Raw genomic sequence first — 19,855 nt, forward strand, 5'->3', positions numbered from 1 at the left:
ACATGGAAATTCTCTAGGCTCTTGAAACTTTCTGAAGTAATTGATCCATCTTAGGTAATGGATAATTGTCCTTCAGGGAAGATTTACTCAAATTCCTAAATTCTACACATAATCTAATTTCACCATTCTTTTTTTCACTGGAACTAGATTGGCTACCCAATATGAATATCTTAATGGAAGTATTATTTTAGCATCCAGAAGCTTCTTTAGCTCTTTTTCAATTACAATGAGAAGGACAGGATTAATTCTCCTCAATTTTTGTTTGAAAGGTTTTGCGTCTGGTTTTAATGGAATGTTGTGTTCAATAAGAGATGTATCATATGTTTTTAATTCATTATAAGACCAAGAAAAAAATCTTTGTAGGCTTTAAGGAGGGCTAAATATTTGTCTTTAGCTTCCATTGGTAGGGATGTGGAAATTTTAACGTTTCTGATCTCTTCAGAACTTCCAACGTTATAAATTTCAATATTTTCATCAGGTGAATCAGAAAGTAGATTTTTAGTGACATTATTATGATCAAAGAGCTTCTCAAGAGGGATTAACCCTTTTGGAATAAAATTATTAGAGAGTTGGATAATGTTATGATCAGCAATTGTAGAATCAAATTGTGGTGTTTGATTTTCGTTGTCAATTTCAAGATTATCAAGTGGTTCTTCCTCAACTTGCATGTTTGAGAATCCATCTATGACTTGCAAAAAGGATTTTAGTTGCTCATCATCATAAAATTTTTTCCATTACTTAATATTTTCAAGAATAGATGGTCTATACTTGACTTGAATTTGATATTGGACAAGCATCTTATCAGGGATTTTAAAGGAACTTGCAGAAACAACCAAGGAATCTACATGCATGTTTTGATCTCTAGGAATAGCAGTAATATTGAATGCTAAAAAGAAATTTTCAATTGAATCCAAAACTTCATTCCTATAACATCTCAATCTTGGGTGCTGAGTATGACACTGATTCCTAACTTGTCTGACAATAATTTCATAATCATTGTATACACTTAAGTTTTTCACCTTAATACTTCTTGCTAACTTCAATCCTAGTAGAAAAGCTTCATACTATACTACATTAATGGTTACATCGAATTCAAGTTTGTATGATTGGGTAATGTTTTCTTTATCTGGAGAAATTAATACAATTCTAGCTCCAGCTCCTTCCTTTGAGCAAGAACCATCAAAATACATTTTCCAAATATCAGTTTCAATGGTTTTAGGTTGGTCTACAATATCTTTAATAGTAAGTTAGTATTTTGTGAATTATTTATAGATAGTTCAAAACACCCAAAGTCTTGGTCAACAACATAAATAGGATGATTCCTAGCCTGATCAGCTCTACAAACAATGTTCATAAATCTGACCTCTCTATATAGCCTGAGATGCTCACCCCCATAAATCAGAATAGTGGCATAAGAAATATCCATTTGTAGGCTTCCTCCTAACTTAGCACAGCAAGATCTTGACAACAACATGCTAAATTTTGGAGGAATGTCAGTGACTACGATGTCTAAAACCACACTTTTAACGGGGATCTGAGCTAAGGTTACCACCAAGTCTTTAATGAGTCCAAGACAAGGAACTTTCTTCGAGTCAAAAATGTAAAGGTCATAGTAAGTTCTAGTGACTTCTAATTGCAACTGGTCCATGATCACTTTAGACATTAGATTATGGGAAGCGCCAGAATCTAGCATACAATTATATAGCAGGAAATCATGAATTTTCAAAGTCACATAAAACGGTGGTACATTCTCATCTATCATGTCAGAGCTTGGACAAAAAACTATTGAGTTTTTTTCGTCCTACATGCTTATCACATCCCCTTTAACATCCACACTAGATGACGGAATCCATTTTGAAACTTGGTTCTTATACCCTGTATTTTTTGAAATTTCAAATAGGGGAATTGGTATTTTAACTCTTTCCAGTTCTCTTTCAACATTGAAGGTTGTCAAAACAGTTTTATCAATTTGACTTGTTTCACCTATTTGATTCAATGGTTGAATGATAGTTGTCTGGGTTTCAGCATATTTTATCTGAGGTTCATTTTGAATGGGACCTTTTGGAGGTCTACCAGGCCCTGCCCTAGGTCTAAGATCATATCTTTTGTTCAATTCTCCAATTAGGAATTCAAAGAAGGCCTGGTATTTAGAAATTTGATTGTCTTCTTGATTTTGGGAAGACTGATTTGAAGGGTGAGGAGCAATAACATTATGTACAGATGAAGAATCAAAATTATTTATATATTTAGAAATTAGAGGACCAATATCATCTGGTTGTTGGTCATCAATCATCGGAGGAGGTCGGATTTGTTGATCAATGTTAGGTCTCTGTAAGATTTGAGTTTGAGGGGCTCTTCTAAACTGATTTTGTGGTCAGACAGCAAATTGTTGTATGAGTTTCAATCTTAGAAATCCTATTAGCTAGGTTTCTAAGTAATGATGTTATCTCATATATTTTTTGATCATCGTTTTTGGTCTTTGAGGAAGATCCTTCCTCAGCCTTCATTTTTCTTTTAGCCTTTTCAACCTTGGCTTTGAGTTTAAATGAAGCTCATCTGTTAGCCTCAACTTTGATAGTGTTAGTTTGCATATCCTGAAGGGTAGGTGTTATAGACATATTTGGGCACTGCAACCCCAATCACATATGTCCATCAACCAAGGGCTTCTAAACCCCTAAAATTTTTGTTTCAAACCCTAAAGGATCAAGGTTAACTGATTACATCATTTCCCAAAAGTTCTCCCTGAAAAACTACTCAGAACTGGTCAAAACTAGACCATACAGACTGCTCCATGCTGAGGGTGCGATGCATCTCACTTGCTACACACAAAGGGTGCGATGCATACTGAAAATCCCTTCTGTAGGGTGTGATGAGCGAGAGCAGACAAATGGCAGAGGCAGTTTGCTAGGTGGAAACCCAGATAATCTTCTAGAAACTGCTCATATGACACTTGCCTCTCTGAATTCGCCCAGGGATGAGTAAGAGATCATGAAATCTCCAAGTGGAACCAAGAACTATCAGTGAAATGACACTAATCAAAATCCTAGAATCTGACTCACCCCCCTGTAAATATATATATATGGATCCCTCATCCTAGAGATCCAGAGGCTGGAATTTTGTATTTTGTAAGGAAGTGCTATTGCTTTCTCTGTAAAGAATTGTATTGTTGGGTGATCTAGCTTTTCATGAGGTGAAGAGGGCTTTCATGCTGGGAGGATGGTGTTGGATCAGACAACTGGGTTGTAATCCTCTCTTCTACTACTTCTATCCATAAAGCTATTTGAGTTTTCCTCCATATACTTGTATATTTCTGAATCTTGTATTTGTGTATGCATTTATATGGTTAATGTATATTTGATCCTTCATTGTTTATGGTTATAGATCTCTATGATTTGATGGTATTTTGCTACTTTGACTCTACAAGTGTTCTTTGAAGCAGGACAAGTGAGAAAGGAGTGGTGAAGCTCTATGAAAGGAGAGAGGAAACAAGCAAGAGCCAAGCAAAAGACTAAGGTTGGTGTTCTCTACTTCTCTCTTATCTATCTCTCATAAAGGAAAACACAAGTTGCTTTGAATTGTTTGTTTCTAAGACAGCTACCCATCTTAGTGGGACTACCAGCTCTGAATGGACACTAGTTTTCCCAAAAACAGTAGGAGATATCCTTTCCCTCAGCATGACTGCAAAGTCATCATCAAAGGATTTGGAAAGCCTAACCTTTTCTATTGCAACAAGAGGTTTACAATCAGGAGGCATTTTTTGGTAGAGTTTATTGAATCATTTAATGAAATCTACCACAGGTTCTCCATGGTTCCTTTTAAGTTCTTCAAACTCAGTAAGGTAGTAAACTGCATCCTTTTTTACACCCCACTGATTCTTGAATATAGTAGTTAAATCATTCTAGGACTGAATTGAATCAACCCTCAGTTGCCTAAACCATATCCTAACATTTCCCTCTAAAGACTGAACAAATAAATGCATATATACATCCTCATGCTCTATATTCATATTATCTGCAAAATCTAGGAATGCAGCTAGATGATCTTCTACAGATAGGCCAGTTTCACCATTAAACCTGGGCAGGTGTTTCAAATACCCATCAGGAAAATTGTTTAGTTGGTTGGGAAGATGCAGGGCAGCATATCTAGCTTGAATTATAGGTTGAAATTCCATATCTAAAGATGAAGAAGAAGATGATTCAGTAGAAGAGGTAGGAGATGATGTAGTGGAAGATGATGAGGAAGGTGGTGAAGCAGTGGGTGAAGATGGAGGTGTAAAAGTGGGAGGAGGAGAATGAGAAAGTGGAGGAGGCCTAAAAGTTTTCAAAGATGTTTTTATTACTAACTTTTGAACCTTTGTTTCAACCTACTCTTTAATTTCAAACAAGGGGTTTGAATATACAGAGAAGGTTTCTTCAGGTTGGGCAGAAGTGGATGGGAATGTATAATGAGTGGGGGAGATAAAATCAGTTGATTTTAGCTCCGTTAAATGTAAATCTAGTTCGTCGTCTGACTTGGGAAAATCTGAAAATATTTCAGGAAGTTTGTAAGATTCCAAAGATTGGACTAAGAGAGCTAACTATAGATCAACTCCTTTAGATAAAAGTTCTAAAACCCTAGGTGTTAGATCAGCCAAATCTAATTGGGATGGAATAGAGTTAAAGGGATTAGAAGTTGGAATATCTTCAGGTTGTAATGGTACAGAAGAAGAAGCAGAAGCTTCAAGTCTCCTTCTAAATGAGGCCTCTCTCACCAGTCTCTCAAGATCAGATAAAGGAGATATAATTTGAGAGTTAGAGTGAGATCTGGTATGTTTTGAAGGAGCCATCTTGGTCTAGTGGAGTCGCCAGGTGAATGATTTTTAACCTACAATTTCTTTATTCACCTTAAAGAGAAAAAAACTTATCGTTGTCCCGGGGAAAAAGTTCAATTTTAGCTTCCTGGTAATGGCACCAGTCTAATGTTGTCCTCTGAGATGAATCTAGGTCGTTTAGTCATGCCATATCATCTAAAATATTTTGTTGGTTTTAAATTTTCTCAATGACCAATGATATGAATTATTGAAAATAGGTGCTTAAGCCTTGACAATTACTAAGCTAGATGAAAGGGTTGTTATTTGTTTAGCTATACTTAATTGATTTAAAGTGAATGACTAGCATAATATTGATGAAGTATAACTTGCTAAATATTCAAATAGAATATTTGATTGGTTATAAGCAAAGAATACAGAAAAACAATGTTTCCTATAGAACAAAATATATTTAAACGAATGTAGATTTGTGTGACAATTAATTGATATAGGGGAGTTTGTAATAACAGATAGTCTTATAAGCTAGTCCCTAGTTATTGTGATAACTTCACAGGGGATTTAATACTGGTTGATACTCAGTATGATCTTACCCAGATCTCTGCATAAAGACTTAAATATATGAAGCAATACATAATGAAATAAGCACATATGAAAACTTACAAGAAGACAAAACTATAGAAGGAAAATTTAGAATCCTTTCATTAACTTGGAAAATCTCTAGCTCGGTTACAATTCTGTTCTCAAAGCTCATCCAAGGGTTCAACCCTTAATAACTCGAAGGAGGAGTTATTTATACAAAAATTTCTACTAGATATTTTCAAAACAAAATTACAAAAATAGTACAAAATTGTAGGAATTTCAAAATTGCTAAGTGCTAGCACTATCCTTTAGGAATCTATTGATGATGTGGTCCCCAAAACGTGTTGCCCAACTATCCTTCAGTTGTTGATGAAAGTTACTCAATAACTTCACACAAGTGATCCCATCGGTCTTCACTTGGTATGGCAAGATTTACCAATTTTCTATAAACTTCATCAACCTCGGTGTATTTCTCAAAAGTGGGCTTATTTACAAAAAGATGTTTAATTTCATGCTTAATAGTCAAATCAAAATTAAAATATTATAATGCTTGTTTCCTTGTAATATTCCCCTTTATACTGCAAAGTTTTATTTATCAGTGGCTATGGTATAAATCTTCTGGCAATATTCTTCCAGACTGATCAACCTGTCATTTGGGGCCACTAATCCTGGTAGTCCTCTCTGATTCAGTAAATTAAATTTAAAATGAAACCTTTGGACAAAATTCTTCAAGGTTTGACACTTAGTTTCTAACTGAGTCATCAAGTTCTTTTTCTGCAACACCTTCTTGATTTCCAAGATGGTTTCTGTTCTGTCCAGAATTTGAATCTGCTCCAACTCGGCCCTAGTTTTTGAGTTAAGAACTCTGATCATGTTTGTAGCCTCACTTGGTTTATCTTTAAGAAGTTGCTTCACTTCATCAATGGCCACCTAGCATATGTTTATGAGTTCCTCCTGCTCGAAAATGATCTAAATGGAGGGCCATACTTCAGTTATGGCTTGACTGATATCTTCCCATATGCTTTCCTTGGCTTGGGCCAAGGTCTGAGCCATCAATGACTGATTCTGCAACCTATGTGTTTTCTGCAATTCCTCAACATACAAACTATCATTTTTTATTTTCTGAGCTTCTAGATTCTGAAATTTCTTATGAAGTCTTTCATTCTCTTGCTTATGGTGAGTGAGATCCTGTGAGAGTTTGTTCAAATCCTCTGTTGTCGATGTAGATTCCCATGTGGCTAATGTAGATTCCCCTGCTATTCTAGACACTGTAATAGGGATAGTTGTGATGGGAGCTATAGCTAATTGAGTAAATTTCTCTTTTTCCTTAAGCAATTTCTCAATTTTCTCCTCCATAGTTTTAATTTGTACATTCTTCTCAATTATCAGTTTGAGCATTTCTTCCTTGTGTTTTTCACTCTCTGCTATCTCCTTGGTCTGGGGGTCCTCTGTAGAAGGCAGTTTCAACTTTTTTCTCAATAATGCAATATATGTGTTCTTCTTTCTAATAATATCTTCAGCAGCTTTGACATCAGTAGGGTCATATCCAATTTTAATTACTAAGTCCTCCAATGACTTAACCCTGTTGTCCTTAACTAAAGATGATATTTTCTCAATCTTTAATTGTGATTGCACATTTGACAAAGAAATTTTAAGCTTTGACAATGCCATAGCTGTGTTGGTTGTGGTTGAGAACAACATCCCACCAGACTGCCTATGGATGTCCATTTGATCAATTGAATGTATCTGATTAGCATCAAATATAAACACAATTTTCTTGTAATCAGAAGAACCTTTAGGAAAAGGCACTTGAGCCTACAGAAAGGCCATTTGCATTCTTCCCTTCTCGTTGTCAAATGTTGTCAACAACCTATGCTGTGAAGTGGAAGTCTGCTTCCAAAATTGTGCATAAACATTAGCTTTCAAAGCTTCATTCTTCTACTTGATTTCAAGGAAGTTAGTGAAGACATTTGACTCCTTTGTTTCACTTGCTCCTATAGATTGAGTAATTTCTAGCAAATTCTATGAAGTAGAAGAAGAAGGAGTAGTAATTACAGGTTATTTTGTCCCTACAGAAACTTGTGAATCATCCAAATTGATGATGATAGGCTCCTTCTGACCTTGAGTAGTAGTAGTAGTTGTAGTGCCCTTTGATTCAGTCCTTGATTTCTTCTGATAGTGGATGAATTCTTTTTCTCCAATTGTTGATGATGATGATCCTTCCCTAGGCCTCTTGTCATGCTTAGTTTGAGAAGTAGGAGTCTGAAGAGTAGAAGGAGGTAAAACCTGTTCTTCTGCTTCTTGAAGAGTATTCTCTTCCCACTGTTCCTGATTTCTGAACTTCTCAATCTCTGGCCTAGGTGTATGATTATAAGGAGTGGTTTTGAGTTCCACCCTTAAGTTTGAAATAATGTTGAATGGATCATAGGACCAGGTGAAGCTGGGTTGGAAACCCATCTATTTTAATATAGCATCTGCCTCTAAACCAGCTGATCTGGTGTTACAAATGAATGATCCAACTTGTGCCTTTATCTTGAACTGTGATCTCCTCTTCCCTGAGATGAAATGAAGCTCATCCATATTCATCATTTGCCTGATATATTCTAGAGAGAAAATTCTCATTGGAACATATTTTGGAAACTTTTATGGAGCCAACTCACAGCCATATACTCTGATCTCTATGTAGTTCTAGTAGAGACACCAATCTCCTATTCTGACTTGATCATTGAGGTGCATAATCCTTTTAATTTCTGTGTTGATTCTAGGTTCACTCTGACTATTGAGAAGTTGTGCAATTAGGTGAATGAAACAATCCATGAAGTTCGAATAACTGCTTAATTCTCTTGTTGATCATCCTACTTGTGCAAAAAAATAAGCAACCTGTCTCCCTGCTGAAAAATAAACATATGAAATAGAATAGATGAATATTTAAACAATTCTTTAGCAGTGAGGTTCATCAATTGCTCATGCATAGCTTCAGCCAAAAATTGACTGTAGTTATACATGAAGGCAGGCTTGTTTTCTTTAGAAAAGATAGACAGATAGCCTAAGACAGTTTCATCTACCCACTGGTCTGATTGGTAGCCTAACAAGAAAGAAATAAGGGAAATTATATGTTTGCTCTTTAGGGGAACATAGATGTTGGGTAAGGAGGAATCTTCTTGGGGAGCTCAAAATCTTTAGGGAGAAAGATCTCAAAGATTTGATCTCTTTGAGGGAAGGTCAACTTGTGATAAAGGTCGATTAAGTCTAAAGTGCAGAAAAATATAAGGGAGTCACTCTCAGGTATTAAAAGCATTTTGTTTATGGTTTCTACAGTGATATTTATTAGAATTTCTCCATTCTAAGCTACCACTATTCTCTGTAAAGGATTATACTTGGATTGGCACCAGATAACTAAATTAGGGAAGGAATAAGTCTGGGGAAACATATACAGAGGTAGATTGGATTCCCATAGGTTTATTTCATCCTCAGAATCAAAATATGTCTGCTTCAGCCAGTTGTGAAATTTGAACATGTCGAATTCACATTCGGTGTGTGCAATTGTAAAGTATTGATTGGCTAAAGGGACAAGTTCCGGGTCCAAGGCATTAGAGGCCTTTGGAGTTTCCTAAGTTGCAGAGGAGCTAGCAGAAGGCTTGTCCTTTATCTTGGGAGCCAAGTCATCATAGAGTTGATATGTTGAATGGGAGAAAATTGCAGAGGTAGGTAAGAGGATGCTTCCAGTTACAAGCTCGGCTCAACAGAGAATTTGCAGAAAAGAAACAGAGAATAGAAACAATGAAGATATGTTTAGGAAAATGTATTGTAATGGGGGATATGGATATTTATAAATGAACTCAGCTACCATTATAATAGAGGTTGTTGTTGATCGGCTAATTAGGAAATAAATGCAGTAACAAGAAGCAAGATTAGCAACAGGAGGGAATTAATGGCGGCAATAGATACGCAAGAACGGTTAGATGATAACGGGTGAGGGCATGTGGCATGGAGCGATTGGAGTCTGATGGCACAGGAGGAGTGACTGCTAGTGCGGTATCGGGAAGTGCAGGAAGTGTGGATGGCAGATTTCAGAGGGTGGGGGTAGTGCTAAGCAGTTTGGAGCGAGGGGGTGTGAAGCATTGAGGAGGCAACATGTAGACGAGGGGCCTGCATGGGCAAAACCATTGTTCGCACCCCCCCCTTGTCGTTATCTCATTTTGTAGCGAGGAGGTGTGAAGAGCTTCCCTATTGTTGATCTGGGCTGGGAGGTGAATGACCATTGATTCATACCCGGACTTTATCACTTGCCGAATAAATAAATAAATAAATCGCATATGACTTTAGCTTAAAACATAAAACATGTTTATTTACAAATCAATTAATCAACATTTGAACAAGGTAATTAAATACTAATGAAAAATTAATCTACCTGGGCGCATTTAAACTAGTTTTCCTTCAAAAATATTTGACTAATCTAAACCTAATCTAATATAACCTTAGGCCAATTTTTAAGCATATTAGGCCTTTTATTTATCCTAATCTATCCTATCTTCTAATGTTCAACCAAGATTAAACTGTTTGGTTGAACTTATTCTCTAATCTAGGACAAAAATTTAAATGATCTGATCAAGATTAAACAGTTTGATTTAGATCAGAAGAAAAGGTTATGGCATAAAAACAAGCTGCACACAGACCTTTATTATTAAAAATGGAATTTATCTTGAAGTGGGAGTTAAACAAGCAAATTTATACAAATCTTTTGATTTTCTTTTGATGGGGTTTTATTTCATCTCTTTTTTTATTTTCTATTTTTTCGTATTTTCGTTTTTATTTATTTTTTCATACCCTCTTTTATAAAATAAAAACTAACTTATCAAAAAATAAAGCATGTTATAGCACCAGCAATGGTGCTTCACATGCCTATTTTACCACAAATCTTCATGAACAATAAATTTCATTAGATATATTTACATACTTTGTCGAACATATATAGTTATATTGCGAGTGTTGAGAAAGAGGGATTAACGGGTAGCCACTTTGCCTCTTGAGAGATCAGCTTGACAACGAGGATAATCTTAGGTTACATCATTATTGCTACTCTGTGTTCCATGGCATCCACCTCATATGGATCCTCCAGTGGCAACAACTATGTCTTTGATATCTTCATTAACCACAGGGGTCCCGACTACAAGAAAACCCTCGCCAAACATCTCTAAGACCACCTTAACAAACACGAATTACAAGTATTTATGGATGTTGATGAATTGCAAGATGGAGAGTATATAACTCCTCAAATCCACAGTGCCATTCGAACAACTTCTCTTCATATCGCTATTTTGTCTCCCAGATACACAGAGTCAAATTGGTGTATCAATGAACTCATACTCATGTACGAATCAGAGTCACCTATTATTCCAGTCTTCTATGGTGTCAGGCCTACAGATCTTTGATGGGGAACGCAGGGCGAAAACGGATTCTATGGTCGATCCCTGAAAATGCTTGAGAAGAAGACAACGTTCGATTCTGAACCTCGATACGACCCCAACACCCTCCAAAAATGGAGGAAGGCACTAACTAATGCTACAAAAATAAAAGGATTTAATATGGAGACTTATAATGGGTGAGTTCCCCAACTCTCCCTCTTACTCTTTACCTTCTTCCTTGTTGAATTAATAGAGATTTTTATATTGTAGGCATTTCTGACAAGTAATTTCATTTCAGCGATGAACAGAAGCTCCTTGAACAGGTCGTGGAAGGAGTGTTGAAAAAAGTTAAAAGGCCAATACATGTGTCTAGATATCCAACTGCGTTGGATGATAAAGTTGAAGAATTTGAAGGGGCAATGTTACTCAACCGACAAAGCAGTAGAGAGACTATAGTTATAGGAATTGTCGGGCTTGGCGGTGTTGGCAAAACCACCCTAACAAAGGAGATATTTAACTGTTGAAGATAAAATTACAAGAAATCTTGTTTTTTGTTTGATGTCAGAGAAAACGTAGCGAAGAACTCTTTAAAATCCTTGTAGACTATGATTCTTAGTGACTTTGGTATAAAAGAGAATGTTCAAATACAAAGCACTGATGATGGTATAGAGAATTTGAAAAGGTATCTTAAATCTTCTCATGCTTTCCTAATTTTAGATGATGTGGACCATCTTCAGCAAGTGGAAGCATTACTTTTACTAGTAAAAGATGTGGTTGAGCAAGGTAGCTTAATTCTAGTCACATCTTAGAATAAGGATATACTTACAAGCTCAGGGATTGTAGAATCTTCCATTTTCAAGTTAACAGGGCTCGACCAAGGTTATTCCCGAGAGCTATTCTGCTGTGATGTGTTCTGTTAGTGTCAGTATCTTCACACTTCCATCAGTGATCAAATTGCTCTTTTGCACGCATACTAGGTGTCCCATCCGATCAGCTGCATTCCATTAGGTCATGGATCAACTGATTGTAGTGGTTTCATGTCAATTTCCCTCATGACATTCACCTACTGACCTGTTCACACATTTTTTTTTAGTCATTTACTGTCATCCTATTTCATTTCATTTATAAAAATCAGCTTTAGGGTTTAGTCTCACTAGGTCTTAGGGTTTGTCATCATGGTCATCTTTATTAAATAAAAAGGTCAGCAAGGACATGAGGAGGATAAATAAGTTCATAAGATCATAAATTTACTTATGTTATGCTCAATAATTCTTTTTTACCTCAAAACTCTGTTTTGAGGTGAAAACATGGTTTTTTCCATTATTGTACAAATTTCATGTAATTTCAATATTTCTATATGTAATAAGTGTTCAATAGCTATTCCTGGTGACTTGGTGACAAGGTTAACTCCTTCCATTACAAAAAAATCAATGTAAAAGTCCACCTGCAAAAAGGCAAAAGTCAGAATGTAAGTGAAACAGAGCATTTGTGAAAAAGCTAGCAAAACATTAGAAAAGTGGGTTTGGTTAACGAAAAATTAAATGAGAGGGATATAGAAGCCATTTCATTTGTTTAAGTCTTCATTGTTGCAATTGAACAAGCCAAAGGGAGAAAAATCGTGTTTTTGGAGAAAGAGGGCAAAAACAGAGGAAAAATCACAAAATTTTGCTGGCTCTGCGCACCTAGGCCTTGGCGTTGCACACTTGTTGTAGGTTTTCCACTGCATTTAGGTCTGGCGCTGCGCACCTGTTCATCGGTGCTACGCACCTGTTACAAAAGCCAAAAACGCTTCAAAACTCATCCAAACTCCCTAAAAATCAAATTGAAGCTTGTTCCAGGTAAGTAAAGCATTCCTCCTTGCTTAAGGAAATTGTATTTGGTGCCATGGATGTTTGTGGTTTCCTTTAAGCAAAGCCCTAGCTAAATTGCTAATATAAACCCTAGTTAATTCCTAAATCCTCTTTTGCAAGTTTTTAAAGGGCATTGCTCTTCTTTTTCACTTCATCCATATTCAGCTTGACAAATCCCATGCCCTTTCCCTAACATCATCCACCTTCACTCCCTAAATCCCACTCCCATTTACCAAACCCTAGCCCTATACTCTATTCCCAAACCCTAATCCCCACATCCTATTCCTTAACTACATTCACTTCATTGTCAAACCCCTCATCCACATTCATAATACCATTCACTCCCCAAATTTCCCAAAAAGAAACCCCTCCTCCTAGCATTCACTTCCTATACACACCACTTACCTCATATTTCAAAATCTCTTCATACTCATTTGCTTTCACTCCAAATTCATAATCATGGAGACAGATTCAAACTATGAGAGGGGAGAGGAAACTCTTAGTGATTCTTCCAGAGAACTCATGTACCAAGAAAGCCACAAAAAGGAGGAAAGATCATCTAGGAGGAGCCCACTACACTTACATAATTACTTGCTTGCCCTCTTACTGTAACTTGCTTTAAACACCAATCTTGTTATTAGTTTTGTGAAATGGTAGAGAGGGTGAAATATAATCATGAGCTTGCTAGGTTGTTTGTTCTTCATCTTCACAATGGCCAGGTGAACCTTGCTAGTGTCTCTTTCACCTTGACACCTGAAACCATTGCAGTAGCAACAGGCATCCCTAATGTAGGAGAACAGTGGAATAAGGGGCAACATGTGGGCAAAGAACATTATGAGCCTTACATTAAGGCTAGGTATCACAGGAAAATCAGCAGGGTTTTTCCTTTCAAATACTTGCAAAATATTTATGCTCCTCTCATGAAACTCATCATCAAGTATTTAACTTGTGAAGGAAGGTTTTCCCGCCTATATACATATCATGTCAAATTGTTGATGCATTTCACAAGAGTGAGGATGATGAACCTCCAATACTTTATATGCAGGAATATTGAGAAGATGGCTCCCTATGTGCAAAGGAAACCTTTTCCTCAGCAATTCAACAACATTTACCACTTCTCACTAATTAAAATTGTTGTCTTGCATCAGCTAAGCTTGCTAAACATACCATGGGATACCTTCATTACCCATGATATTTTCAAAGGCCCTCAGGTGATTCCATCAGTGCATCAAGAGGAAGGAGGGCCATTAGGACAACCAGGTGTTCATGAGATTGAAACTACAAGTGTGCCGGTGTTTTTCACCTATAAGAGAGGCACCAGGAGGCTTTTTGCTACTGCTAGACAAGTACTATCTCCACTAGGGGTGGAAGGGGTCTCGTTTTCTTCACCATACCACAAGCAAATGGTATCTTCACCGGGGGTGAAAGGGGCTTTGCCTTCTTCTCCAGCTATACAGGTTGGCCAACAGTCAAAGAGCAAGGATGCATGAGGAGGGCCCCACTGAAGGGCAAGATAGGGATTTTGTTTTGATTGAGGAGGATGTCACTGATTTGGGCTCTTAAAGCTCAAAACTCAAAGACAGGATTATCAAAGAGAATGAGGCTGAAATACAAGCCTTATCTCTTGATCTTGAGAGGGCCAAATGGATCATCAACTTCCTTGAGTAGGAAAACAAGCAGCTGAGAGAGAAGCAAGCTATTATGGAGCTGCGAATGATTAGGGAAAATAGACAAATGGGAAAGAAGAGAAAGATCAAGTTGACCTCCCTTGAGCAAGAAATTGAAGATGACAGAGAATCATGGTTAGAGAGGGTGAACATTCATCTTGAGAAGATGCTTGAGAAAGCCAACAAAGAGAAGAAAATGTTGCACCATATGGCCTATCACTACCTAACCTGGAACAAAATTTGCAACACAAGGGTGAAGAGGTTAAAGGCTAAGCTAAAAAGAGCTTTGAGGAGCAAAAGAGAGCAAGATAAGCTCAAGATCTTTGTTGAAGCATCATTGGCCCAGCAAAGCACCTAACAAGGATTACTCATGCTAAATTTCAAAAAAGTTGGAGCAATTTTTGTCATTTTTGAAATTTTTAATGCAAAAAACAGGTTTTTTCATCAGGTGCGTAACGCCACCGGCACTGCGCTTTTGTTGGCGGTGGCGCTGCGCTTTTGTTGGGGGCATACATTTGCAAAAAAGTTTATATTTTTGGAATCAGCATGGAAAAATATGCATGCTCAGAAATGGCTGAGAATTTTGGACAAGTTCTAGGTCTCCAAAAGGGAAAAAAACACCCAAAAAGTGCCCTCTCTGCCACTTTTTTGCCACACAGGAAGTAGTCTTGGGAGATTCCATTTTTGGAGGGGCAAATAGACTCCAAATTCAGAAATTCAAGTTGTTCTAGAAGGTAGACTCACCAAGATTTCCAATGAGCTATCCTGCACCTAATTTTGACTTTGGGAATCCTTCCAAAAGTGACCTAGAAAAAGTGTTGCGCATAGGATCAGTGGCACTGCGCATAGGAGGAATTTTGCTAGTTTTGCCTGATTTTCCATATTTCGTCTAGTTTTCTCTGCAGTTGACTTTTTCTTGCTATCTTGGTGAAATTATCATGGTGAATGATGTAATTTGATGTAATTATGGATGTAAAACACTTAATAGGGTAGATACATCAAGTCAAAGGTGGTTTTGGATTGAATGAATTGGTTTCCTTGGTCTTAGAGGCAAGTTGTTCACTGCCTATATTCCTGTTCTTAATTTAGATATGGTTGAAACCACCCCTTTTCTCAGGGATTCGACCCTGACAGCTAACTTGAGTAGTTTTCTTGCCTATATCATGTACTTTTTGATTCATTTGTAAAGGGTGGACTTCGGCAGAAGTGTTGGACTCACTGAACATTTTGTATCAGCAATTGGCAAGGAATAAAACTAGGTTTCACAGCTATTTTTGTGGGATTCTTGCGACAGTGATTTTTATGTATTGTTTCTTCTTTGTAATGAGTCTTTTCTAATGTTTATATGTATCCACATCTCTCTCTTTCTTCTAAACTAAGTGAATAAAAGTGAATAGACAAAATACACTAGATTTACAGTGCTTTGTCATGGGATTTCATTTAGTTTTCAATGTTTTCACTGTTTGAAGAGGATTCATAACTTCTTATGCCATCCTCAACTCCTCAGCTGTCTTACTCTACCACCTCAAATCCTTTGCTAGTACATGAAGCTCTTGTCTACCCTGCCCCACAAGACATGATTGTATTCATGAGTTGATTTCCCAGATCCAAGCTACCTTTTCCAATTGATCCAGCAACCAACCATCAAAATTAAACAAAATCCTTTGACCTAATATACCTAGCCTAAAATCAGCATTCATTTCAATCATATCAAGCCCTAGTTTCCATATTCTAATTGAGATTGACAAGGAGAGAGCCCTCTCCCGACCTGGTAGGGATAGCGACCAGGTTAAGCGTGGTTTGATGTTACCCTAGACCTGTCTTCCTTCAGCCTGAGGTAGATCTAAGCCCTAACACATTCGACCAGCGAGATCCTCCTATAGAATTTGAACAAGTGGTGACATAATTTCTCCATTCCTGTGTTGGATTTCCATTATCCCTTAAAGTGCTTGGATATCTTCTTCATGCAAAATATTTTAAGTATTGGAATGCGAAGTTGCACAAAATCTCCAAAATTTTTCCAGACGATATACTGGCTACACTAAGAATTAGCTATAACGGTCTCGATAAAATAGACAAGCATATTTTCTTAGACATTGTGTGTTTCTTTATTGGAGAAGACAAAGATACAACTATCAGAATATGGGATGGAACAAAGTGGGGAGGACGGCTTGGTCTTCAGAACCTAGAGAGGTCTCTAGTGGAAGTAGACCATAAAAATTGTATACGAATGCATGACCACCTAAGAGACCTGGACAGACATATTACAGAGATTGAACCTCCAGAATGGACACTTCACCTTTCGTGCCCAACCCACGACCTTCGGATTATGTCCGAAAAATCACTGGTATGTATTTTGAAGCTTTAGACCGATATTCAAAACAATTTTTTTTTCAAAGTTGTGTCCATTATGTTTTGAATTCTTAACCTTTGCAAGGATGTCCATCTTTGAGAAAACAATTCTTAATCTTGATTCTAACATCTTTGAGAAAAAAATATAGACCTGTGGAATTAGCACCGTTCACTCACAAGGCTTCGAAACGGCTCAACCATTGTTCATGAACCTCACGAAGTTCGTAGGCAGTCATTTCACAAATGATGCGACGAGGTCAAAACTGATTAGGACTGAAGGTTATTTTGGGGAAAGGAGATTCATGGAAAGCATATTTAGCGGTGACATGTAACTCTCACTCATATGGTGCAGTTGGGTTGACTTTGAGTTCGGAGGCAGTCGATTCAAAAATTATGTGAGACAATTGCAACTGCTTAGGGCTTAAGGCTATTTCATTGAACACAAGTTCATGGAAAGCATAATCAGCATTGTTGTTGGCTTGTTGGGGCCTGACCTAGGTTCGGAAGTGTTTTAGCCAAAAAAATCTCGCACTACCAGCCCTTTCGGCAACAATCCGCGGAGCACGGACTGAAGTCTCACCCCAGGTAGATGGGAGGGTGCTGGAACCAGGTTTCTGCACCCTAGGGATGTCTTGATGAGGACTGGAAGGGTCACAAATCAAACTGCACACTCGCACTACTCTGCTCAGCAGTCTGGCCTTCTCGTAGCTCGGCGACGAGGCCCTTTTACAATATCATTACCCTAAATTGTGGGCTCTAAGCCCCAAAACCGTTACGCGGGGCCTCCACTACCCAACAATTGTGACGTCACTAATATGGCTCTAGTGGGTTGACTTTCCTTATTCCAACCTACCTTCTTGGATTCCACTCAAGAATTTAAGAGTTCTACGAATAAAGGGGAAAGAACTTGAGACATTGTGGCTACATGAATCGTAGGTAGTCATTTGAAATTATTGACATAATGTTTTTTTCAGAAATTGGTTTGATCTTTAGTATTGTTAGCATACTAGGGGTCAAACTAATTTTGAAAATATAAAGATTACAGGCACATGAGCATTTGAGGGAATTGTATATTGAGTCTCAAAGTATGAAGGTTCCAAAGTCCATTGGGAAGTTGATGCATCTCGAAAAAATTATGGTCAAGTGTTCTTTGCATGTAACTTTACCTAATGAACTCTGCCATCTACAGTCATGAAACACTTAGAATTACGAGGCCCTGGAGGTACAATTTACTTTTTTATATTTGTATTCCTATCTAAAAATGGTATGGCTAACAAATTCTTTTTCAAACTTAAAGGAGTTGTTCTGAAATGGAGTCCCTATCCGATTCCTTTGGGAGCTTAACGAACTTCCAATATCTTATGTTGCAGATTTCACTGGGCAGTTTGAATTCGAGGTATGCTCCAATTTGAACATGCTCCCAGATTCATTTGGAAACTTAATGAGCTTACAAAACCTTTCATTCTGTCGCTGGTGTAGTCTAGAGATGCTTCTAGATTTGTTTGGTAACTTCACAAATCTTGAAAGTATTGACCTGTGTGGGTCTTCTACTCTGGAGGTTCTTCTAGATTTGTTTGGGTTCTTGGCGAATCTCCAAACAATTTATATGTCCCAGTGCGATTGTATCGAGGTGCTTCCAGATTAATTTGGGAACTTGACCAATCTCGAAACTATTGATCTGAGCAACTACCCTAGTTTGAAGATGCTTCCAAATTCATTTGGTAACTTGACGAAGCTCCAAAATATTTACCTGTCTGAGTGCCATTATCTAGAGGTGCTTCCAGATTTGTTTGAGAACCTAGCAAATCTCCAAACTATTGCATTTTCCTACTGCTATAGTCTGGAGGTGCTACCAGATTCATTTGGGAACTCGACGAATCTCAAAGCTATTGACCTATCATAATTCTCTAGTCTTCAGGTTCTGCCAAATTCGTTTGGGAACTCAATACAACTGGAACATCTATAGTTTGACATATTGAAGGTATCCAGTGAAGTCTTTGAAAAGATGCACAAATTTAAATGCTCAGGTGTCATTAATGTCAACCAAGTATAAGTATTTCCCGCACCTTTATTCCCATTCTTGAGGCCTTTATTTTCTTTCTTGAGAGAAATGAATTGAATAATCGTGTCATTGTAAGAACGTTATGCTCTGGGAATTTGAAAATTGACTGATTTGAAATTGACCGTGTTTGCAATCAATATACCATTCAATTGATGACTTATATGTAGTCAAAGATCTTCTTTTAAGTCAATTATTTTAATTAGCAATGGCACTGAGAGGTGCAAAGGGATGTCGAAAGTTTAGCCGCACAAAATTCAGATTTGATTAATTTAATATTAAATTTCATATTGTGTCAAGTAGGTTTTTTGTGTGTTTTATTTTTGATATTCTAATTGGAAGTGATTTTATACAAATATATTAGAATAGATGTTCATTATAAGTCTGACTAAAATTATAGCATTGAGAAAAAGATAAATGGAGGCTAAAAAGCTTATGGCCTAGAAAGAAATTGTTAGTCCATAGACCATTAGTTAGTAGACCTCTAGCTATGGGACAAGGAAAACTTGTCTTTGAGACTCTTATCACTCTTGTTATCTCATATTTAGAGAATCATCTAGAAAAATAAAGCAAATCCAAAAGCATTTTATAGCTTATAATCTCAAAATTAAAGGTAATACGCCCTATCCTATCCTCATAGAATTTAGTCTTTCCCCATCTTGAAAGCATGACTATGACTAGGTTCTCAATACACAAGAACAAGATAAATGACATGGAAGACAAAAGGCTTCCTAATATTGTTTCAAAATCTAGTCAAAACCACATGTATCTCAAACAAGGGTGGCATAAAAGATGTCAAGTCTTGGCTAAATCATTGGGGAATAAAGTAAGAGATTATAATGCAAAATAATGATAATATTGAAAATGTCATTACATCTAAATTTAAGGAGAAATTATGGTGTAATAAATAATTAGAACATAAAATAAAATTAAGATATTGTAAGGAAGTGATAAACCCCACTCTACATTGACTAGGGTAAATAAGAAAATTAACATTACTAAAATAAGCACAAACTCTTACAAACTCCATAATGAAATGCGGCTTTGGACATTTTCTAAAATGACATGGGTGTCATTTTTGTAACACTAAGAGGATTGAAGAGGGTTGACAATGAGAAGCACTTTCTCTTAAAATA

At 37.0% G+C, this 19,855-nt stretch overlaps 1 pseudogene; it reads left to right on the forward strand.

Moving 5' to 3' along the window:
* The first annotated feature begins 9,373 nt into the window (after nt 1–9,373).
* Nucleotides 9,374–18,713, forward strand: LOC149198228 (protein SUPPRESSOR OF npr1-1, CONSTITUTIVE 1-like; annotated as a pseudogene).
* The last annotated feature ends 1,142 nt before the right edge of the window (nt 18,714–19,855 follow it).

Source organism: Pinus tabuliformis, chromosome 2_2, assembly GCF_031772625.1.
Source record: "Pinus tabuliformis cultivar Carrire ecotype Pingquan chromosome 2_2, CPIR1, whole genome shotgun sequence".
NCBI classification, from domain to species: Eukaryota; Viridiplantae; Streptophyta; class Pinopsida; order Pinales; family Pinaceae; genus Pinus; species Pinus tabuliformis.